Below are 26,146 nucleotides of genomic sequence, written 5' to 3'. Positions count from 1 at the left end.
CGACGGGTGGGTCAACCCCATCAGCCAAAGGGAAGAGGAGGAGAAGGAAAAGAAGGAGAGTAATCGGGTCCCCTTTGAGCTGAGGAAGCTTGAGCCCAAGCTAGCCTATCAGCTGCTGCATGAGCCGACCCGCCGATCTTTAGCCGGCCTGTGAGCCGATGACAGATCCAGCCTGCGAGCCGCAGGACGAGCCAACCCGTCTTCCTGAGCCAAGTCGAGTTAGGCCTTGAGCCGACCCAATCTCTCTCTTTCGGCCGTTAAGCCCGATAGCAGCCCTTTTTCTTTTTGTTTGTTAAATCAACTTGCGGGCCCCACCTATAAGTTTCTAATGTGAGGCTGACCAATGGGACCCACTGACCAGCGGACCCCCACTGATCGATTGACCAGTCAACGGTCAATGTTGACTTGGTCAATGTTGACGTCAATAGAGCTGACCCCATCTGGTGACGTCAAGATGACGCCATGCTGACTTCATCATGCTATGTGGCACGCTCTGGTGCTGCCACATGTCACCTCTATGTTTTTCCTTTTTTGATAATCATTTATTAATTCCAGAAAGCCTAAGAAAATTCACAGTAATTAACCGGAGCTCCGAAAAATATGAAACCAATTTCATAATTCTTCTAAAATCATGATCTACACGTTAGAATGGGATTTGCTATGATTTCGATCTCTTTTATGCCGTTCTATGCATTCTTGCACTTTGGCCCTGTATTTATATGTAATTATGACTAGATCCTGACTAGGAGGAGTTGACCGATGTCCTAGACAACTAGAAGATCCAGAAGGACGTACTCGAAGACCAAAAGCCCTCGGAGGACCAGGAAGGCTACGAAGACCTATCAGGTTCACGCCCATTCGCAATTTGAATACCTATTAGTCATTGCTTGCTATATACGCTACGCTCCCAAATTGAGTGTGATGAGATGAGCTTGCATGGCTATTTAATTACCGTATTCCTTGATTCCCTTATCATAGAATTGTTACATGCTATGTCTACTTTGACTGAGATTTGGGGTATAGGAATACTTGATGTGATAGTCCTTGCTTGGAAGTTTCCCTCCACATATAGGATACGAAGGGGGCGAGCGGACCCTTTCTCCAATCTTTGGATCAGGAATCGGGGATTGTGTGTTGGGCACAATCCTGTGCAGCACCTGTGATGGGTGAAGAGCACCTGTGGCGGGTGCGAGACCGTTCCTATGGGAACATTGGTAGAGGAGTAGAGGAGGTGATACCTGTGATGGGTATCGATTGCGAACCGTGTTGACGGAATGCTACTTTGGACGAAGACGCTCACCTCAGCCGGATTACGGACTTGACTATGTGGCCCTAGTGATGGAACTATGTCAAATGTGCACACCACTTATCCTTTATGAGGGAGGACCCAGCCCGAGCTAGCTACGCGCGGCATCATACCTATAGGAGGATAGTGTATCCGTGTCAGGGGGAATGGGTGAGACCCTGAGCCCCTAATCGCAGGATCCACGAGGATTTCATTCTCGATTGCTTTACAGCCCTGAGCGACCTCCTGTGGGAGGACACACCCCAAACCGAGAGCAGGATGGTGACGTAGCCGCTAGTTTCGTTGACTGGTGCCTCGGAGTCAGTCGGTCGACGGATCGGCGGGCGATGGGGCGAGTGGGTACAGGTGTACAACCCCTGCAGGGTGAAAACTATACATATAGCTGCGTACTCGGTCATGTACAACTCTGGATCTGGCACCACACTATAGTTAGATCCACATATATATTTCTACCTCTCTCTGGTCTACTTTTCCTGCTTGGAAAGCAGCTGAGGTGCGGGGAGAGGGAGTTCCCGCACCGACCCAGGGTTCAGATAGTTGTAGTGGAAGATAGGATACTAGGAGTCCGGGATGTCGGAGCTGCCCGCGTCGAAGGAAACTTGGATGACTTATATATATACTACTTGCATAGGAAGACATAGCCTATCCTTGGCATTATCTTTATACCGTTTGCATCCACCAAAAGCTTGCATTCGGATGGTGACGTGAACATATCCTGTCCTTAGGGATAGTCTGATAGATGCAGGATCCGAGTGAAGGAGTCGACAGGACGACAAACGAAGAAGAAATTAAGGACGGCCCGAGCTACACTCTAAGCTGCCTGTGGAGAGGAGTCGAGAAGATGAAGTTGCCCAAAAGATTATATATCATTTTAGCTTTCTGTTTATTTTCTTTTAGCCCAGGGGCTTGTACTCTAAGTTTCGTAATACAATTCTTTGGATTTTGTAATAAATAAATTCATATGATGTTGTAAACGTGAGATATGTCTATGATATTTGATTGAAATGAGTTCTGTATGTGATAGCTACTGATCCAGGGACTATCACGACGATACAGGGAGTCGGGTTGCCCTTCCAGGAACCCGATTTGTTTCAACGGGGAGTCGAACCTAGGATCTCAGGTGCTATTGAGGCTCTTATAACCACTAGGGTACAGGCCCTTTCGCATCTTGCGTGTTATTTTTAATTGTGAGATACTATACTTTTAACTTTTTAACTTTTAGAGAAAGCATACACAACCATCAGCAGCTAATAAGAACCTACGCGTGCCAATTCTTTGCAACGAAAAATGGAAATAACAGTTCCATTATCAATTCCAAATAAATCAGCACTGATAGGTATATATATGTGGAGAATATTGGGGTGGAACCGTGGGTAGCGACGCATCCACTGGCTGTCATCGGATTAAACACTTTGATGAACGGAAGCTAATTAACTTCGTGAACTCTAGGATTTTTTTCAAGTACACGTAGTAGCACTGCCATATCATAAACAGAACCAGAACTTGTGCTAGTAGAAAAGAAATTCAGTGATAATGTAGAAATTAAGCCTCCACTGCCCCCGAAACTCCAAACCCCCTAACCACCCCACACACTATCTCATCCTGCCTTATCCCACACCATATACTCCCTCTGTTTTTATTTACATATCGTATTAGGTTTGTCTTAAGTCAAACTTGACAAATTTTGCCCAAAATTATAGAAAGAAATACACTATGGGATTCAGCTTATTTGTTATGTGCTAGAGGCACACGGCAAAGTCTGTAATGCATAAGGTAAAAGCTTTGCCGTGTGCTACACACGGCAGAGAGATCATGCCGGCCGGCAAAGCCATCTTTGCCGTGTGCTAAGATGGCCCTCAGAAAAAAATAACACTTGGCAAATTGCTGCTCATATGTTCATAAATTCCACATCGGATTGGCTTTTGTGTCCATATGTTATGTATTCTAAAATTTCAGTTTCTAATTATGCATGACACTTTTCTTTTCCCCATGTCATGAGCACTAGACTTCTTGTGTACCGAACCTCATTGCTTTCAATAAAACCAGAGAATTTTCTCATTCAAAAAAAAAAAGCTGAGCTTCAAGTGGGACGTGGGCAGTTGCTCGTTAGTATCGTCAGTTGCATATTCACCGTTGTTGTTGATGTCGGCGCCGGCAAAGGTGTCAGAGCAGATGTCATGGAGGAAAGACGACTATGTAGTCGAGGTTGTCGTCCATGAGCCAGCAGAGTATGCTGTGCACCGGCGGCGGCGGCGGCCCAAATAGCATGAAGAACATGGAAGGAGAGGAGGAGGATGGCACGGATTCAGACTGTAAGTTGTGTTTGCATTATTTATTTGCTTATATTTATAAAAAAAATCTACCTCTAATCTTTCTTGTTTCTATCTAGGTTATTATAAAAGGGAAAAAAACTTGGCCTTTGGAAAGTACAAGGACTCGTCGGACTCAATCAGTAGAGATGTAAATATAATTATTTTTTAAACATGTGATATTTCTAAAGATAATTATTCTTTAAACACGTGCCATCTCCACTAGTTGGATAAATAGCCGTACTATCAAGAGGAGTTGGCGTGTTATTTCTTCCTTCCAATCACACATGCAAAGTTGTTGGACTAGCATGTGCATGCGGCCTGCACATACATGCAACATACACACCTTTTCTTTTGTTTGTTTTTTATTTGTTTTTTCTTTTCTACATATTTCGTTCGTATCATCTTTTACTGTTTTAGTTGCAATGGTCCGGTAGATATTTTTTCAGTTATTTGTTCGCAATGCTAAATTATTTGTTCAATCGTTTAACTAGCATAGACGCACAATTTTTAAAAAATCTAATTAGCTTTCAATTTGAAATTATATTGAACTATAAATTAATATTCAAATTAAATCTTAAAAACAGGTACCATGATAGATGTCACTGCTATCTCGTAGGTTATGTCAATACGAACCTATTGCAATAGAAACGGAGCTAAAATGTTATTAACTCTATACTTCAGATGTTAGCAGGAGGTTTTGCAAGGATACATTGAATAGTGCTTGCGATTTTTTTTAGATTGAATAGTGCTCGCGAATTGGGATAAATCTTAGGTTAATTATGTAAAAAGCCTAGGTTGGGCTGGATCTCGAGGTACTATATCTTATAGGAAGTTTTCTAAAACTACCAAGACTCATACTATAGAATTTTATTTTAAATTTTTCTTAGAGGCCAATTTTCATTATGATATTTAAATTTTTTAGCTCAAAATTATATAATATTAGAGCCCAGCTCTTAGATATCTAGATAAAATTCTAAAGCCCTTTACTGCCTCTAATAGGAGTAGCAGAGCGCGTGCGAGACGATAAGAAACAAGGCCGGATAGGCTGGCGTTACACCTACACCTACATAAGAGATAAAAAAAAGAGGGTAACATTTAATTTGGAGCAAAACCTTTTTAAAACTATAAACAACCCTGTAACAAAAGTAGTTAAGCTCAAAAAGAGAAACACAACAAATTTTAGTTTGCATTTTTAGCATTTGTCTATGATTTTATATTAATTTTACAAGCTTCCAGATACAAACAACATTACACAGCTTTAGTTTTACGAACAGGTCCCTGATTTTTTTCACTCAAAAATTTTTGGACACTTTTTCAACACTAATTAGAAGTATTAAATATAGTTAAAAAATAAAATTAATTGCACAGTTTGGATGTGCACGGCGAGACGAATCTTTTGATTCTAATTAATACACAATTAGCCATAAGTGCTACAGTAGCCCGTATGTGCTAATGATGCGGTCAAAGGCCTCTAAAGATTTATTTATCTCGCGGTTTTCAAGCGAATTCTGAAATTAGTTTTTTAATTAGTGTCCAAAAATTCCTCCCGACATCTGGTCAAACATTCGATGTGTGATACCCAAAAATTTTCATTTCACCAACTAATAAACAAGGCCTAACAACCCTACAAAGAACTCGTGCTAAGCAATGTAGTTCTCGGGTATGGCTGCGGTCATGGAGGTGAAATTTCCGGCAAAGGAGACGTTTTCCAGCGATGAGGGGTAGCCAGCAAGCATCAGGGGCTCACCTGCAACCGATTTGGTGTAGGGTTGGAGGTGGGAGATGGTCGGGAGGATGTCAGCATATAACAGGAGCTTCGAGCGCGCGGCGATGCCGCACGGCGGCGCTCCGACGCGATGGCGAGGCAGGGGGTTGGGGTTGCACTTGGACCAGTGAGGTGCGCCTCGATGTGGGGGAACTCGTTCAGGGGCTCGTGGAGTCAGTGGTTGGCCGGAGGGGGAGCTCGGCATGGAGGGTAGATGTCACCGCAATGGCTGCCGCCGGTAGGCTCGGGCGCGAGCAAAGGGGCTAGCATGGACCCTCATCGTGGCTATGCTTGTCCCGATTGCGAACACGTGCTCTGCCCCAAGGAGATCTGCTTTGATTGGGCAGGTGCAGCAGGCGAGCAGGTGGCCGAAGGAAGGGACGGCGGCTCCGGGGACATCGATTCAGTGGCAGCTCCGGCTCGGAATTCAGCAAGACACACACTACCAGAAAACGGAAATTTCGTGAGTGAGAAACCGTCACGAAAATTATGAATCCCGTCATGAAATTGTTTCGTGGCGGGCGTCCGTCACGCAATAACCATCACGAATCTAACACCACAAAAATAAAGTTTTCCTGGGGGTGAACCGCCACGTATCCACCGCCATGAAAATGGGGCGTCATCAGGTTTAGCAAATTCGGAAAACACGACATGAAAATAATTTGTGACGGTCTAAAATACCCAGGAATATTTATTTTCATGAGAGTGTAAAACCACCACAAAATATCATTTCGTGGGAGCGCGAACCCGTCATGAAAATGAATGAACCATCACGAAATATATCATTTTCGTGAGAACCCAGAACCGTCACAAAAATGTGGTCACACCGTCATGAAACATCTTATTTTCGTGACAGTGACAAACCATCACGAAATTTTTTTGATACCCTCATGAAAATTTGAATAATCACATCCTCCAAATCTGAATATAGCTCATATATTCAGCAAACAGATGCAGGCTCATATATGATCATGATCAAGAGATAATTGAACAAAGATAAATGGACATACATAAGAATGAGTCCCACTCATTTGACTAGCCTCACAAGGCAATAATGTCATACATATATATCAAGTTCTAGCTATCATTAGGGCCTAGCTATCATACAGGGCACAGCATCAGTGCAAAGGCTCCCATAGTTTAGCCATCAATACCACATCAGCAATAGGTTTGGTATGAACCAAAGTACTAGCCAAAGGCACAGTTTACCAAAAGAAACTTTGCATAGCCAAAAGAGCCCAAAAGTTAGGAGTCAAGCGCTAGTTTCATTGTTGTCCATTCGATCAACTGCCATCAACCTCTTCGCTGCCACCATCATCTTCATCTGTGTCATCCAAGTCATCATCGTCATCACGGCCATCTTCACGATCCATAATGTAGTCATCATCTTCATCGCTATTCATTTCATTGCCGTTGCATGCTTTGCATATCTTCTGTATTAGTCCTGGCATGTGATGATGCTGTAACCTGAAACACATACACATGTTAAGTTTTTTCCATTGGAAAAATCTGATCCAGCAACAATCATCTGATGTGTTTACCTGTTGACGATGGGCATCAATATTTGCTAGACGGGTTACCAAATCAGCAGGTAACACCTTGCCAAAATCTGCATAAAACCTCTGCAATTGATAAGGTAGGTAACTGATCAATATACATGCATAAGATCAATACATTGTTATAAGCACAGGGGCAAATGTTACAATGATCATCTCACGGTTGACACTATTTTCCTCAGTATCTCATTTTTCTCCGTCAATTCAACATTGTTTTGCTTTAGATCCCAATTAATCTCCCTCAACTCCTTATTCATCTCCTTCAACTCATCATTTTCATCCACCACAGTTCGATAAGAAGCAGTATTGACTGGACGTAGATTATTGGATTTTGCAACTACTATAACCTCTTCCTTATCCACTGCACCATCAGCTATTGGTACACGACCATGGGGCAAACCACCTTCCATGTGATACAGAGTGTGTGCATCCTAAATCCTTTGAATTCTCAGCAACCATTGCTCTTGCATTGTACTCATCCTAAAATGAAATACCAGTGTGCTAAGCATGACTAGAAAAAGTTCATATCAAAATGTTAAGCATGGCATACATACCAAGCGCTTTTGTGCTTTTTGGCTGGGGATTGGAGCACTTTTTGCAGTGTTGTCCACATTTTTTAATCCAGATTTCATCACTGCATGTGTTTAAAGTGCCAGCCTTCTCTGGACTAAATTTATGCTTCTACAAGACCATCATACTAATGTTACATGATGTTTGAAACTTAAGGTAATTAGCTCTATGTAAAATCATGGCATTATTATTCATATCATGTCTCATTTAGTAGCAGAAGCAAAACACAATCGAAAGCTCGAAAATATCATACCAGCAATTGTTGTGTTTCTGCCCATGGCCTTGAACCACCTCTATTATGAGCAACGTTAGCAAATTTTAGGCGTGCTGCTATCCTCTTTTCCTTGTACTTCTCACTGGTCCAGTACTTGCATAAGGCTGCCCAACCTTCCCTGGTGCCCTAATCAGGTCTGCACTTTAAGTATTGTTCTTCTGTAAGTTCTATATCGCATGCTTGATTATCATCACAGCCCTCATGCTTCTTTACAGCATCCAAACAGGCTTGATATATCAGATCAGATACTCTTTTCACAAGATATGTCTCCAAATTATGGTTGGCTCTTCTTACATCAGCTTGAGTGGTTGTGAACAAACTCTACAAACATAAATATAAGAAAGGCAAAGTTAGGAGCTTCCTATCAAATAGAAGTGATAATGTACATGCTGCTAGTTCAATTACCCAGAATTCCTGCTTTACTCGTCTAGCATATGTCAAACCAAGTTTATCCTTTTTGTAGAAGTAATCATGCCATGACAATGCCGCCCGTGTTTCAACAACCCTGCCTTCATCATCACAGATTTTGATCTCACCAGGATAAAGTCGTTTGATAATTACTCCAACTTGTGAGCCATACTTGTAGCCTTTAGGATTGTAATTGACATAGGTGAATTGTCTATAACAAAGGATATGATATATCAGTTCACAAATTTACAAAAAAGAGTACAAGTGGATGCCATGCAGAAGTAAGACACTACTACTATGCAGATTTTGAATTGCATACTCACCAGTTTCCCACTGGCCTCAACATAACCTTCCCCTCATGTGGAGGCACTCTCATTTGTGTTCTATTCCTCTTCCCTCTCCCTCTTCCTTTTTTGGGAGGCTCCTCTCTATCCAGTATGCTGCCACCAGCAGCAGCATTGGAGTCATCACCACCATCAATGCTCATCTGGGAGTTGGCAGCAGCATCATTGATCTCTTGGGAGCTGCCACCAGGGGCTGCACGTGTCCTTCCCGCAAGCCTTTTGTGTCGAAGACCATGCATATTCTGCATTATCAAAAAATAGTAAGCTCACTATACATTTCAGAAAATATCACATTCAACTATATAGTAATGAACAAAATTGTACTCCACATATAAGCTCACATATTTCCAATAAATTCAGATTGGAAACATATAAATTTCAGCTACAATTGTTCTGAGCATTCCATAAATAGAACATAATCTAATAATCATAAAAAATACAAATCTAATAATCATCTGGATCATTGGGTGCATATTGAGGCAGATCATCTTGGTCATCTTCATACTCTTCATCTCCCTCTAGATTATCCATTGCTTCGTCTATAACTCCAACATTCAGTTTGGACAGAAATTCCAAATCTTCTGGATCTGTTATCTCATCAGAGCCATTCAAATTTATATTGTCAAGTTCAATCCCTAAGTCAATGACAAAAGATCCCGGCAGCCCATCCTCTTGATAGAATGACATTTTTGCTGGCCAACAGGAGTATCTGAATCATCATTGATGTCACTTGGAGGAATATAGTTCCGCGGAGAGACATGATATGCAACTCACCAATCTCATAGATCTGATTTGTCCATGCATGCATAAGGCAAATAATAAACCTGCTTAACTTGACTTGCCATGACAAATGGTTCAAACACAAAAAGTCTAGAAGAATGCTTAATCTCCACTAGCCCTAAATTTTCAGTACGCCTAGTTCCATTTGGTGTTGGATCAAACCAGCAACAATCAAACAAAACCATTTCTAGCTGCAAGCTTCCTTCCCATTTTATTTTTATGATATTCTTAATAACACCATAATACCCCAACTCATTGTTGTCTTCATCTATGCAAGACACACAGACACTGGTATTTATTGTGGTTAACTTGGACCTAGTTGTCTCATACTCCTCTGAACGATATCTATACCCATTCACATCATAAACACCATAGCTAGTCACCATTTTATGAAAACTAAAAGAAATTTGACATAAGGCATTATCAATGCTAGAAACCTTCAAGCACTGCAAGTTCACAATAAAACCCTATGTCAGTTTACAAGTATTCAGATTGTTTCACTAATTTTATTTGACAATAGAAGTAATTAGTACCATTACTTCTTCTTTGAACCAATCAAAGAAGTTAGGTCCATGTTGTCCACGACTATTCTTCCACCCATTCAACCTTAAATCATGGAGTTGGTCGGGCTTTGCTACAGTTCGGCTCTTCCAATGTTCCTTGTCAAATTTTCTAAGGGGATAAGATAAGTTAGCAAGTGCCAATAAACTAGAAGGAAAATAAATTAGGGTCTCTAGATTGAATATGGGCATACTTGAAAAAAACCATCCATCTCTGGCATGTTTGTCAAAACATATAAAAAAACCACCTCATACTTATCCGTTGAGAGCTCATGAACACCACGAGGGCTCATGCAACGCCTAGAATATTGAAAGATTTCAAGTTTGCAAGAACTTTTGAAGGTAGAGGCAGCATCATCATATCGAGGAACCTTGTTCCTAACTGATCTAGCTTCGGGTCTAAAAAAGAGAGAGAGGTTATTTGTAGCCTCCTCTACTAATTCAGCCTCAACAATGCAGCCCTCAACACGAGCCTTATTACGTACTTTTCTTCTAAGCTTTTGGATTTCCCTACATATGAACAGAATGAAGATTTCAGAAAACAATATTATTATTGCAGGAAACTAAATACAGATATCAGAAAACAGGATTTTGGTTGCAGAAAACTAATTATATTATTTCGTTTTTTACCTCTCAAATGGATAGTTCCAACGGGATTGGACAAGACCTCCTAGTCGAGCCTCACGAGGAAGGTGAATGCTTAGATGTTGCATAGGATTGAAGAAACCAGGAGGGAATATCTTCTCCAATTTGCAAACAAGAACAACAACTTGCTGCTCTAATGAATATATGGTGTCCTTGCTTAACTCTTTAGCGCACAATTGCCGATAGAAAAAGCTTAGCTCTGCCAAACATAGCCATACATTTTCTGGAAGGAAGCCACGAAATGCAACAGGGAGCAAGCGTTCCATGAAGATGTGGTAATCATGACTCTTTAGACCAAAGATCTTCTTTTGTAATAAGTTAACCCCTCTCCTAATATTGGCTGCATAGCCATCAGGAAATTTAAGTGTTTGAAACCATTTCAGAATTTTTGGCTTGTCATTTTTGTTTATGCAATATGGGGCCCGCGGCTTGTCCCATTTGCCATTGGCATTCAGCTTTAAATGCAGTGATGGACGATGGCAAATTTCAGCCAAATCTTTCCTTGCTTTGGCATTGTCCTTAGTCTTATCAGTTACATCAAAGCATGTGTTCCATACAGCTTCAGCTAAATTTTTCTCATTGTGCATCATATCAATGTTGTGTGGTAGCAGCAATTTACAATAGTATGGAAGTTGCCAAAGCCCAGACATATGGGTCCAATTGTGCAATATTCCATAATTTTCTGTGTCACCTACAAATCTGTTCATTTGGGCAAAAATTTCATCTCCTGTTAAATGCCTTGGAGCCTCATCTAGAACCACTGTGTTCTTCCGAAATGCATTAGCTTGAAATCTGAATTCATGGTCGCTTGGTAAGAAGCGCCTATGGCAATCAAACCAGCAAGCCTTGCGACCATGATGAAGTGTAAATGCTAAACTATCACACAAACAAACTGGACATGCAAACCTGCCATGTGTGCTCCATCCAAAAAAATTACCATAAGCAGGAAAGTCGTGGACTGACCACATATAGGCTGCTCGCATATTAAAGTTTCTCTTCACTGATGCATCAAAAGTTTCTACCCCTGCCCAACACATTAATTTGTCGACTAATGGCTGCATTAAAATGCCTAATTTCTTTCCAGGATGTTCAGGACCTGGGACCACAAGGGAAAGGAATATATATTCTGATTTCATAAGTGTGCCTGGCGGAAGATTCAAAGGAGTGACAAACACTAGCCAACATGAATAAGGAGCTGCAGCCAAACTAAAGGGTGTAAATCCATCGATCGCAAAAGCAAGACGCACATTTCTACGATCAATACCAAAATCTGGAAAGTCTCTATCAAATTGCTGCCACGCTTCTCCGTCACAAGGGTGTACCATCTTACCAGTAGTGCATGGCTTGTGAGACTGCATTAGCTTAGCTGTGTTCTTATGTGCATATAACCTTTGTAGCCTATTGGTGATAGGAAGATACCGCAACACTTTACGTGGCACTCAGCTGCTACCAACCTCATAACGAGAGGTACCACAAACATCACACTTTTCTTTACTTTCATTATCCTTGTAGTAAAGCATGCAATTGTTATAACAAACATCAATTTTGATATATGGCATACAAAGTCCCTCAAATAATTTTTTGGACTGGTAGAAGTCTTTGGGCAACTTAGATTCCAGTGGCAAAAGCTCATGGATTAATTCCAAGTTCGCTTCAAAGTGTGCAATTGACATGTTGTACTGAGATTTTAAAGCTAATAGACGTGCTCTAGCAGAAAGAGATGAGTGTGTTGTGTTCTCATGGACTAACTGTTCCACACTCTCAACCATCCTATAAAAGGCTCGAGCATACGCTGCTGGCTCCTCATCAGTGGGCGGTGGATGCTCACCAGCTAGGTCAACTAACATTTCATCCATACGGTCAGTTTCACCAAATCCATCACCATATCCACCTTCAATTGAGCTATCAATAAGCCCCTCACCATGTGCTGTCCATATTTTATAGTCTTCCTTAAACCCAAATCTGCACAAGTGCATCTCTACTGCAAACCTTTTATTCCTAACACAATTCCGACACCTAGCGCAAGGTCACTTAATTGTTTCATCTTCAACTATATTAGGCATAGAGAAGGCATGGTCCAAGAATCTGTTGGTATTCTCAATCCAGTCATTTGAGGGAGCTTGCGTACGAGACCAACTAGTGTACATCCACTCATGATCTTCCATTGTTTGGTTCTGATTTCAAAAGAGAAAATATTTAGAATCCCAATAATCTAACCCCAAGTATCAACCTAGCAGTGCTATAGTGGTTGGCAAAAAAGTAATCGAATACACATTCAATTTCGACACTGCATATTCACCAGTAGAGCAAAACATGTACTGATTTCTGAAGAAAACCAACAAAAATTACCTCAGTCCGATTGGAGAAAGCAGATCGGCCGGTCTGGACAGATTCTCCAAGGGTCGGTGCAGAAGGCGTCACGGGAACAACTCCGGCGTTGATGTGCAGCAGGTCGTCGAGGAGGGCGCCTTGCTGGTCCCGTCGCTCTGCGAGGTCTCCGCTCGCCGACGCGAAGATTGACGGCGCAGCTGGCAGCGGCCTTGGAGAGGAGGCTGCTTGGGGCGGCGGCGGCAGCCTTGGTCGACAAGGATGCAGCAGGCGAGCTGGAGGCGGCGGCGGCCTCACGGGAGCGCGAGCGGTAGGGGCTGTGCGACCGCGACATCCGGCGGCCTCCCGCGAGCGCGAGCGCGCGCTCTAGGGTAGCCGGAGCAGGAGGCGGCGGCGGGCGAGTGCGAGCGGAGCGGGAGGCGAGTTCGGTGGGATTTTTTTGGGCGGCGGCGGCCGAGTGCTAGAGCGAGCGGAGCGGCGGGCGAGCGCGAGCGCGTGATTTTTGGCGCTGGCGGCGGTGGATCCAGGGAGGGGGAGTAGAAGTTAGGGTTGGAACAAGCGGTGGGCAAAGATAGTTTTTTTTTACCGTGCAAGTGGATGACAGTGGGGCCCTTGCTTCTGGGGAGCGCGCGCATGTGAAAGAAAAGAGCGCGTTGCCGGAAAATATCACAGATGAACCAGGGGTTTTGGCGCTCAATTTTTTTTCGTGAGAGGAAGAGCTCATTTTCATGAGGGTTTACACATAATATCACGAAAATAGTTCAATTTCCTGATGGTTCCATAATACCTCTCACGAAAATACATCACCGTCATGAAAATTTGGATTTCTGGTGCAACAATAGCCATCAGATCGGGAATGGACGATCAGAATTAGTTGGGCCTTTCAGGCTGAAACAGACTTTGTTTACTCAATGTTTTTCTTTTTCTTTTTTGTTTTATTACACTATTGTGAAGTAACGCATAAAAATAATAGTACTACATATACCAATATATTTTTTAAATGTAATACACAGTATGTAAGTTGTTATGTAGGAGTTTCAATAATTATTGAGTACATCTGATATTTTTCATCATTTAAGTGACTTTCTACGTGCTTATCAAAAATAATTTTAAGTTTACTACGTGTACCTCCTATGAGATTTGAAAAATCATGTAAAAATTATATTTACACTAATATGTTTCATTATATCTCATGTCTTGGAGATAAATGAAAAATACATTTATCCTCTACGAATAATTCAAACTTCTAAATCCAAATCACCACATAATAATTAAATTAATATCTAAATTAGGTCAAAAAATTCTACAAATTGATATGACAACAAATTATCACCCATAACCTTGCCATAAAAGTTTCATAAGATTTTACAAAAATTGGAGTATACATTGTTCATAAATAGGACACATCTCTATCATAGTTTCATACACTTGAACTCAAATAATATAGTTTTCACATCTTCGAACATTTTAAAACTCGTATGCTCCTCAAACTTGGGCACAACCTTATGTTCATCTTAGTATTAGAGAATATGAAGTTACATTAGCAATTACTATGCCAATAATATTTTTCTATTTTGTACTTAGTTGGAAGAAAAACAAGCTACATAAAAAGTTCTCAGGAAATAACAATTCTATAGAAACAAAAGCTATTGAATGAAAGAGCTTGATTTTAGAAAATTTTGAGAAAAAGAACCATCAAATTTGGATTCTTTATGATAGAGAAATACTATATACAAGTTTTAATTCTAGATTAAAAAGAGAAAGACCAACAATTTCTATGTTCTTCATCTCAATCAGTTAACCGAGTTTAAATACGTATATATATAATAGTCTTCTGTTTACAGCCACAAAACGTCAATATAGCTCTATGGTGCACATAAATCCTTGTGAAGGCAGTGACCCTGGTTTGAGTCTCAGCTGCTGCAACACTAGAGCTTAATTTTTTTCCCATTCTGCAGTGTAGGCCACGCATTGAATTTTTTTCGTGAGGGCGATAGCATATTTTCATGAGGGGTTATATGATAACATCACAAAAATAGTACACTTTCACGAAAATAGTGTACGGAACACCTTCACGAAATTAGTACATTTTTGTGGTGGTGTAGGGAACACCTTCACGAAAACGAAAAATTTCATGACGGTATCTTCATACCTCCCACGAAAATACATCACCATCATGAAATTTCGGTTTTCTGTTAGTGACATCTAGAGAGCAAGTGGCAACTGCAGCTCCGGCCCGGAATTCAGCAAGACACGGCTAAAGGGCAGCACGAAGAGAAAAAATTGCAGGCAACAGCAGTGGGCTTCGATTCGACAGTAGTTGGGGGTGGTGTGGCTCCGGCCCGGGCTTCAGCAATGCGACTCTCCGGTGCAGGCGGCGGCCAACAACATGGGGTTGCGGGAGAGGAATTAGCGCGTGGGGTGCCGTGGCAAGCGAGCGTTGCGGACGGGTAGGACCGAGATACGTGAAAAAAATAATTGGTTTGGATCGTGCCACCGCCACCGTCCGAAGCTACACCGTCGTTCTGCCGCCGCCATCCGAAACGGCACCACCTCCGCCATCGTCCGAAGCTGCGCCGCCACCCCCCGCGGAGGTGCTAGAGCCACGGCGTCTCCATGCAGGCAAGCTCCGCCGCCGCGCCCGAGCGGGAGCACCCGTTGGCCGCGGGCGAGCTCCGTCGGATGGGGAAGGAGGTGACAAGTTTTCACGCAGAGAGGAACCGTGATACGTGGACGGGTACAACGGCGGGTTGGTTGGAGCGCCCGGTGACAAAAATATTATAATTTTAGCAGAAACATCTTCTAACCTTCAATTTTTATGGATCTACTCTCCCTCCCACCTCCATCAATCCTGACAGGCGGGTTCAGCGTGAGGGATATGGTGGGCCCGATCCGAGTGAAAAAGGTTTTCAATTGTTTTCGATCTTTATAGTATAGATAGATAGTATATAATTGTTTCATGATGTGGATTTATTTTTTTCGTGATATTTATTTTTGATTATTTATATTATACATCTAAAGTTCATGATAAGTAATATTTTGTTCATTGCACATTACTATTTGTTCATTATATTTATTTTTTTGTTGTTCACAGAAAATAATTATTATTTGTATTCTTAAAATATTTGTTCCTAGTAACTAAAATTAATTATTTTATATTAGAGAAATGTTTTTGAAAAAATATCGTGATCTTCCTTTATATGCATGCGCAGAATCTCTCTTCTATTTTGTTGAGAACATGCATGTACCAATTTTTGTTCGTGATGTTCAAATTTTGTTCGCAGCGTACAATTATTTGTCCGTTGAGTTTAATATTTTGTTTGTAAAGAGATATAGATTTGTTCGCAGTAGTATATACATTCAAACTTTATCAAAAAAAATATTGAAAAAATAAAATTCTCCAAATATAGTCAAGTGTGATATTGTTTTGAAGATCTTGACGTAAAAACACAATGGTGCAGTCGGAATTTAATTTGGATATTCACTCTGAGATTTATTAATTTTTTTATTTCAAACTTATTTGCATGTGGGTGATGTCATAGTTTTGTCTTTTATGCATGCATGCACATATCTTTTCCTCTAAGCATGTATGGATTTATTGGGCTCAAAGCGGCCCACCACACATAGAGCTCCTTCTTCAGGCAATGGAGGAATCTTGTGTCACCTTAAGTGACGTATAACCGCGCCCGTGCATTGACCTTTTACAGCATAGGTGATATATAGCCATTGCGAGGAAATGTAGGCTTTTCTATATCTATACTATAAAAGTTGAAATAATTGAAAATATTTCTCACCAAGATTAGGCCCGCTGTACCCCTCACGAAGGTCCCACTTGTCAGGCTAAAAGGTTTGACGAAACAGCGTGGAGTCCCAATTTTTGATAGATAGAGAATGTTTCCACCCAAAAGGTTTGTTTTTTTTCACCAAAAGTTTTAACATACCCACCTATTTTTATTGGAAGGAACGCATCGCTCTCAGGCCCTCCAGCAATATATCCTTCATCCTTCATGTGTTTTGGTGGGCCCCTCCACGTTTGGTTGATTATATCCTGCCACGGCAATCCGGAGATTTCCAGAAGTTTTTTGCACATTCCTTTTTGCTTTACACACACTACTAGAAAACAGACCAAAGGTCCAGGCCAAAAGTACCACTTGTTGTTTGAACCGGTACTAATGTAAGGCATCAGCACCGGCTGCAACACTAGCCGGTACTATTGGCCTGCGTCGAGCGCTGGCAAGATGCGTCATGGCACAAACCGGTGCCAATGCACTGACAAAGGCACCGGGTAATGTCATGAGCCGGTACCAAATGATCGATGCATCAATGGCACCGGGTGGAGGCACGACCCGGTGCTATTGGTGCAGACATTGGCACCGGTTGAAAAGATCGCCCGGCGCCAAAAGTCTCTGCGATATTTTAAGTCCGTGTGGCCATTCATCGATCTCTCACACTCTCATTCTCTCGTCTCTCTCATCTCTCATTCTCTGCCTCTCATCTCTCCCACCTTATCTCCCACGGCCGGCGAGGGAGAGGAGGGAAGAGGGGGCAGCCGGTGTGGACCCGCCGCCGGCCTCCGCCCGCGGTCGGCCTCTGCAGCCCCCGCGCGCGCCGTCCATGCTCCTGCGGCCGCGCTCCGCCCAGACGGCAACGAGGAGGTGGAGACGCGGAGCAAGGGGGTGGCGGCGGGGTGGATCTGGGGAGGGAGGCGCCGAGGAGGGAGGTGGCCGCCACCATGGCCGCCGCTAGGCAAGGGGAGGGAGGCGGGGATGGTGAAGGGGGCTGGAGCGGGAGGTGAGCACCGGAGGAGGAGGTGGTGGGCCGCCCCACCGTGCCGCGGCCGCGGGCCGCCCCGCAGTGGCCGCTCCGCCGCGCGGGCACGCCCCCCGCTACGCCCGTCCGCGGCCATGGCGTGCCCCTGCACGCCTCCTCCGCCGGTGTGCGCCGTGGCCGGAGCAGGGGGCGGCCGGCAACTCGCTTGCAGCAGCACGGGTCTGCCCCGGCCGTTGTTTTTTTTTCTTCTTATTTTTTTAAATAGAGATGCATGTGGGATTATAGATTGTATCTATTTTATGGGATTAATGGACTGTATCTATCTTACGAACGATTTTTTGAATGATTTGTCGGATGGGAGGGGAATGGGAGAAAGTGCAAGCAACAGAACGGGAGATGATGAGAGGGAACGGGCGTAGCTGCCTTACGGGCGTAGCTGTCTTTGTTACCGGTTGGAATTCCAACCGGTACCAAAGGTGGCTTTAGGTACCGGGTGATTTACCCGGTGTCAAAGGCAGATCTTATTGGTCTCACTTTAGGGGCACCGGTTGAATTACCGGTACCTAAGCTTGTTTTCAACCGGTGCTAAGAGCTCTTTTTCTAGTGGTGACATTTCCTTTTTACTACGTTCATGTACAATGTTCATTTGCATATGCACATTCCTTTTTGCTACGACCGTCGCCCACCTATGCTACGTCCGCCCGCCGCGCCATGCCCCACCCCGCACACCTGTGCGATATCTACGTCCGCGACGCCGGAAGATCGCTGCTGACCTCGACCACTCTGACAGCCGGCTGTGGCAACCACCAGAGCTGCGTGCGCCTGGCCGCCGACTAGCAGGACACCGCTCCTTGTCACCTCATCTAGCAGGCCGCCGCCACTGCCGTTCTCTTTCATCTTCTCGTGATCCAAGCAGGCACGCCACGGATCGTCGGACAGCAACGGGCATCACGTCGCATCAAGATAGGTGTAACCTTATCGCCTCATCTAAGCAGGCCGCCGCCGTCCTCTTTCCTCTTCTGGTGATTGTCACACCCGATTTTTAAAAAAAAATCGAATGCATAACTATATATATATGTCAGGATCAAATTCCTGTTGGCGCCTACCAACGTCACCGCTGAAAAACAGCGATCATGTCCGCAAACGCCAATTGGGTGGCAGGTATTTCATGAGCCATGAATAAATCTGCAAGCACACAGAGTACCGCCGTAGCATTTTACCCGAGAGTACCTGGGGTATCATTTATATTTCTGCAGGAAAGGCGGCGGTGTGAGGGAGACCACTGTGGACTAAGGTCAATGATCCATATAGGAGAATAATATTCATGATAAAAACGGGGTAGTGAGGTATACAAACTCAACTAGATAATTTGTCTAAGGCATCGGAGAGATAAGAGCGAGACCAAGGGTAGCTAGAGCTACTGTCTATCATACTCTCATGAGCAAGCTGGATTGAGTCGTTCACATACACAGAAAAGCCTACGAACATGGACTAGGGAAACCGCATCCAGATGAACAGGAGGAGCCTGAACATCCGACGGCTTTATGTACCTCCTACCCCTCTATCCGAACGTGGAGGATTACTAGGACTCGAACAGGACTGTCACCAGCTGCCGGCTACCTCTACAAACCGTGGGATAGAGTTGCATTAAAACGTGATTACCAACCCTGGCACCACGTGTAACGACCCGGCCCGGGATAACGGCTAAGATCTACTCTTCAAGTTGAGTAAACCACACCTACTAATTAATCCTCTTGCGCTTTCGTCCTCGCTTCGCGCAAAAAAGATCGATCCGGAATTAATTAGCTTCCCGTGACTCGGTATTTAAATTGGTCTGGCTCTCAATCGGTTTTCAGTATGGGACAATTCCCGCGGGTGAACAGTGGTGCGACGCTACAGTACCCGACATGCTACAGTACTCGAGCTACAGTACCGACATCAGGCCCAGCCCAATTCGACTACAGTACCCGAGCTACAGTACCCCCGTCTGCTACAGTACCGTCCCAACACTGTTCCCTTGGGCTGTTACACCACGCCTGTGCTAACAAGCACCACTCTAGCCTTTCGCAAGGACACCCTTGTCTATCCGGGGCCTTAGTTCTAGAGCGCCCAATTAAGAAAGATGAAACAAAGCCATGAAACAAGAACTAGTCTACGCATATGAATCACACAAGACAATCATAACTCTCAAGAAGGATCACATACACAAACATGAGCATATAAACCAAAGTACTGAATAAATAAATAGACTCTAGTACAAACTCAGAACATTACATAAAGAGAAGGTAAAAGACATACCGGACTCTTCATGAAGACTCTAAGACCTTGATCTACGACTCCTACCCGAACTCCTCTAGTCCTAAGACCTCTACAAGTGAAGATTGGCTAGTGTAGCTTGTAGTGATGAGGGAGATCTTCCATCTCCTCCATGCCTTGAAATGGGGCCCCTCCTGTCATATTTATAGAGGGGATCCACCCTCTCCACGGCCGGGAATTGAGCATGAAACCCCTTGAACCGACCTTGTGAGCCAATGAGGGAGTAACACGTCGAAGCCTGAAGGCGGTGGGGCCCATGGGCTGGTCTGCCGACCAGGGTGGTCGGCCGGTCATTCCACTGGGCCCACCGACCTTCCCCTTCTTCAGTTGTTCTGTTCTCGGGGTCCACTTGTCAATGGTTGATGTTTGGGCCTATGTTATGTTGGGTTTTTTTTTTCTCTGGTGGGCCCTCCAATCCGTGTTATGTACGTGTGGCGGCGTTTGATTGGACGGCGTCTTGCTCCTTAGCTGAAAAGGGTATGATTGCCCTTCATTTCTAGCTAATTCCTGCACTCATAGAAATCTAGAGGGACATGTGAAATTTGGTGATTTATTAGTAGCATGAGTGTAAGAAATACAAGTTTATCCATTTATTGTGGCTATATTGATGCTCAGAAATGGTCGTTAGTAAGCGTCAACAAGACCCCCCCCCAAGCTAAACTTTGCTCGTCCCTGAGCAAAACTTAGACTTTAGGTTGTTGATCAGGAGTTGCTGCAATGTCTCATTTCTTCACCATGCATAAGTTACAATGAAACATTCTACCTTGAATTGAATAAGCTGGTTAAAATTTGCTCACCCATTTAACCTCAATCCCCATGGGGCTTTTGGCTTTCTCCTTGTCTTGGGCAGTTGAGAAATAGAACGATTCATAAAGTACCACTTAACCATTCTTTGCTCAAGAATACATCCGGAAGTTTTCAAAAGTTTTTTTTTGAAATAAAAACAAGTTACTCGAATGACACTCTCATTCGCTCAAAGTGTTTGTATCCCCACCAAGGCCTTTTGTACGCCTTCTTTCTCCTACTTCTAAAAGGCTTTTGTGGAGCTCAAGGTAGGGAGAAAAGCGGAGGCATACTTGTTTCAAATATTTTGCAAAGCCAAAGATCGGACCCAAAAGAGTAAACAAGTCATACAACCATGATCGATAAGTGCAAGTGTGTGGACATGTGGTGGATGGGATGGATTGGAAAACGAAGAACAAAGTGTTCCATGTTTTAGTCTCTCCCTTCTAATTATTTTAGGCATGGCCAACCACCTTCTTTTTGTATGGACGTTCATGTGCCCTCTCTCTCTCTTTTTTTCAATACAACGCTCATGCCTTTATTGGAGAGAATTTGGGAGAGACTTTATAAAATGTGGAGCAAAGAAGAACATGATGAAGTGGATGATATGGGAATGCTACTCTTCCGGTGTGAAAGTTTTAGCAAATAGAAGTGGTGTGTATGTGATTCTCGATCATGAGAGTATGAAAAGACACTCACAAAGGTTACAAAATTTGACAAAGCTCAAAATGATGCAAGCAGCATGTTTAAGGATTGTTTCTTTGTAGGCTTCATGCATATGACTTTAGTAGGAGTTTTTCATCACCGAGGGACTTTTCGTTTTACGGTTTTGAAAAATAAAAGTTCCAGACGTAAAATTTTACTCAGAACAGGTTCGTAGCATCTCTAATTCATCATATCATGCTTCTCAACAGCTTAGACGCAGATCATGCACTCGCAACCCACAAAATTTCAGATTCAGGATAAACTTGTTGAGACCAACGAACTCAGTTCTCGGAGAATATAAGTTGTAACCATGCATGAGGAGGAAATTAAAACAAAGCAAATGTTCATCATCTCAACTGGAGAACTTAGGCATTCTTATCGCTCATGAGAAAACAAAGCAAATGATACTAAGAGAAATAAAGACATATTATTTATTTATTTATTTATTTATTTAGCAATGCAATGCGAGATGATGGAAAGGGAAATATGCAGATACAAGATACATGTTACCTTCGGGGACTTCTTCCCCCAAGCTGGCTTACTGACCGGGTACAGGGTAATACCCATAGTATCGGTAGAAAGCTTGAGCTTCTTCACACTGCTTTCGAAGCAGTTCCATGGTGGCTTCGTGATTTGTTTGTTGCTACATGTGGTGTCGTGCGGTGTCTTCAATGTGTTGGGTGAGAGTTCCTTCGGTCTGCTGCGTCCTTTCATCAATGTCGCCAACTCGGATGTTGAGGTCGTTAAGCCCCCGAGTGAGGTCACAATAACCTCGGGCTGAAAATGAGCGATGGGCAGCAAAGAGTGGGGGTGCTCCGCTTGAACTGGAACCACTAGCATAGGCCCAGTTGGTCCGTGCTTGTTCCCACTCAGTGCTGTCTGCACTTTGTCATGATGAACCTCCAGCTTCGGGTTGCGGGACATACCGGACTGCTATCCGGATGAGGACCCGGTCGCTCCGCCGGCGATTGCATGCCCTGCATAACCATGAAAAGCTTATGGTGCAGGTGGCGGCATATCCATTGTAGCATTTCGAGATCTACTTTTGGTCATTATTCCTGACACGCTACTCCTGCGAGGTGCTTCGATGAGCTGCAACTCAAAAGTATAACCACGACTTTTATACAAACGAAGTTCCAGGTTAGGAAGCGAGATCTCGTTCATATAGCCGGGGAAGAAAAAGATAATGGAGCCATCTGGAGCACTCTTCAGAGTGTGTCCTTGAACCAAGTAAGCCAAATCGATTTTTGGGCGAGGGATGGAAATATAAGTAATTTGAGACAAGTTCAAAATACCCAAACTTGTGGCAATCCGAGTGACCAAAGAAGTGCATTCAACAGGTCTGACCATTCAAAAATTTCTAAGCCATTGGCGAACCATTTCTTGCACGGGGGCAATTTTTATTTTGTTCACCATGGCATAAAGAATGTGAAGTTCATCAACACGAACGGTTCGGACATCCTCTCTGGGGAAACACGTGAGCGCAAACCATTTATGCATTAGACGCAAGGTCGGATGTTGGATATCATTGCAATGGGGCAGCGTATATGTGTTTAACCCAGAAATGGAGTGCCAAAAACTCTCTTTGTGATAACCGCGGGTTACTAATTCAACATCAGCAGAGCATTTGTGGTGAAAACCCAAAACCGTGCTTAAATCCCTCTAAGAGATGACAAACTCATTTCCAAAAAATTGAAACAAAACACCCATGTCTGTCTCCACAAGAATGCAAAGAAACTGAATCGTCAAGTCCCGGGAACCAATTTCGGAAACATCGGCAAACGAAGACCAGCCCATTGCTTTTCAAACACCGGCAAATTCAATATCTATACCTGTGTTCTCGAGCAGTTCTTCGTCGAACTCCCAAGTGTGACCGAAAGTTCGGCCATTCGGGATGTTGTAGGCTTGGTGTTCGCGCTCTCCTTGGAGGACGATGTGGGAGTCGTCTGGCACCTCTTCTTGTTGTTCGGTCTGCTCTTCCGACGCCTGGGATTCGACCTGCTCATCACGGTGAGAGATGCTTGGCGCGGGAGTAGACGAGCAGTGCGAGCTCGATCGACTTGAACTCGACCTGGTCACCTTCTTGAATGCGCTCGTTAGCTTCCTCCCGATGTTCTTCATACCTGAAATCACAGCAACCAAACATAACCAAATACAACCAAACACTCCGAAAGATTATGTGAGAGAGTGCGAAAACCAAAGTTAGCCGTCCCAGAGTTTGTAGTCCTTGCGGGGCATGGTTGCCTCTCACAAAAATCTTTCTTATGGGTGATAACACTCCACAAAAATCATTCTTGCGGGCGATGACGCACCACAAAACCATTCTTGCAGAGTAGTAGTACCACCACAAACACGTTCTTGCAAAGAGAAGAAGGTAAACACGAAATGCAAATGAAATACAAATGAGGATGCAAAGGAAGGAAATATTTTTCTTCTTTTTCTTATGAACTTGGAGAGAAACAAGAGCAAAGAGAGCAGAGGAAGGAAGAACACGAGGTGAAACTGGTAGAACTTGGGCAAGGGAAGTGCCATGAGCTCCCTGTGCACCAGGTTAAATAGAGGGGTGCCACCCCATAGTCGGCCGACTAAGGTGGTCGGCCGGCCATGTGGCTGGCCCAATTTTTGTTCTCTTTTTTCAGTGATGCTTAATGACTGCCATATGATCCAACAGTGCATGAATGAGTGCAGGGGTAGGCCGGTGCAGGCTTAGGAGTGGCCCCAAATGCACTTGGACATGAAAATCATCCAAGTTCATGCATGCACTACACTCCAAAGGTATCCGAATATGACAGATGATCATGTGGGTTCGTGCTCTTCTAAACATATTTGTTTTTCTTGCAAGTCACACGCTTGGAGATTATAATCTCATAGATTGTCTGAGTGTTTTAAACATGTGATATTTTTAAATATATTTTTTCTTTAAACACGTGCCGTGATGATTCATGGTTGCATTGTAATGATTCTTTCCAAAGAAGTCCAATGAAAAATACAAGCACTCTATACAGAGCATATGGTATCATTAACTATTCATATATTAAAGCTAGGTCATATGCATAATATCAATTCACTAACGTTCTTATATTTTTCGAACCATGAGTTCTTTCGGAATTGTCTCTTCTCGAGCGGTGGCGGGAGAAAGATAGAGAAAGGTCGAGCAAAAAGATATCCGAATATGACAAATGATCATGTGGGTTTGTGCTCTTCTAAACATATTTGTTTTTCCTGCAGGTCACGCGCTTGGGGATTATAATCTCATAGATTGTCTGAGTGTTTTAAACATGTGATATTTTTAAATATAATTTTTCTTTAAACACGTGCCTGCGGCACATTCATCTCCACTAGTTTGTAAAAAAAAATTAAATAAATCTAGTTAGATGTACTATTGTTAATAAGGACTGATGGTATGATCGGCGTCACCAAGTCCATGGTGACAAATATGGGCTCAGATGATACACGTCTTGCAATCTTGGAAATTTTCCACCACTTGGTTGCACGGTTTGAGTGGTCGTTTTGGTGCTCCGCTGGGTTTCTATTGGTGTTTGCACCAGGAGCAACAAAAATACTTTCTCTTCCTCTATCAAGTTTCAACAAAACATCATTAGAAGCTAAAACTTACTCGAGAGTAATATAATAATTGATATGTCAAAAATCTCCACGTATTGGAGGGTGGAGGCGGCTCTCCAAAGGTTTGGTATTCGCATGAACTATATAATTTTCGGTGGAACAGAAAGACATGCAAGAGGAGCAATATACTCCTTCCATCCCAAAATAAATGCATTTCTAGAGTTTAGAATTTATTCCCAAATAAATGCATATCTATGAATGATATGATACAATCTAGTTCTAGTTGTCTTTTCCCGCTATCTCTTCTTTAAAGGTGCAATAATTACATCAATATAGGGGTTTATATAATTTCTCACTAGCATTGCTCGTCGCACCTAAACTCTAAACTCTAGAAGTACACTTGTTTTGGGATGGAGGGATTAAGTGTGATGGATAGAGAAACGATGTAAGGAGGAAGGAAGATGTTGGATGAACAACACCATGGTGCTTGATGAGAATGAAATATATAGCATGTGGGGATATTTCCATGGAAGATATTATTCACTGGATCACAATGTGAAAAATATGCCTCTCCTCTCCCACTTCGTGAACCATCTAGGGATATTTAGATTTTAGCAAAACTCTACTAATAATGCAACACCTGTAACAGGAAAATTCTAGATCTGAGTAGTGCCGGATCACAATGTAAAAAATATCCTTCCCCTCTCCCACTTTGTGAACCATGGAGGGATATTTTTTAGCAAAGCTCACGAAAATTCTAGATCTGAGTAGGGGGTTCCTATCTAACTTGTGGAAGTTGATTAGTTAATCATCTTCAAGGCCCAGCAGGCCCAAGCAGCATTTTCCACGTTTGACCGTCCTTCCCACCTCTATGCATTTCTTTTTTTACTTGTTTTTCTCTATACAAATAATATGCTGATGGAATATTTTCTTTCTCTGTGCCAAGATCCATTCACCACCTCTGGCCATCGTGGTTCTGGGGCCTGTGCCGCTTCTGTTGGTGTCTATCGATTTCAAAATATAATGGTCCTTATTCTGTGCTTATATTATTCTGTTGTGCCTGTTCTCAGCTATAATATTTTCTTTTACTTCTCTGGGTGCTGCGACTTTCCCCTTAAAGGGAAACCTTAGTTGAGCATGTAGTCCGTCAAATTTTCTGA

At 43.1% G+C, this 26,146-nt stretch overlaps 1 long non-coding RNA gene across 1 annotated transcript; it reads right to left on the bottom strand.

The window, feature by feature from the left end:
* Positions 1–7,175: 7,175 nt before the first annotated feature.
* LOC120711932 lies at positions 7,176–13,057 on the bottom strand. Its single transcript, XR_005690548.1, has 4 exons — positions 12,870–13,057; positions 8,515–8,777; positions 8,189–8,402; positions 7,176–8,104 (listed from the first exon to the last, which is right to left on the bottom strand). It is a non-coding gene; the product is annotated as an uncharacterized LOC120711932 (long non-coding RNA).
* Between the last annotated feature and the right edge of the window lie 13,089 nt (positions 13,058–26,146).

This window comes from Panicum virgatum, chromosome 6K (genome assembly GCF_016808335.1).
Source record: "Panicum virgatum strain AP13 chromosome 6K, P.virgatum_v5, whole genome shotgun sequence".
NCBI classification, from domain to species: Eukaryota; Viridiplantae; Streptophyta; class Magnoliopsida; order Poales; family Poaceae; genus Panicum; species Panicum virgatum.
Note: the sequence above shows the minus strand (reverse complement) of the source record. Positions and strands in the feature narration are given on the sequence as shown.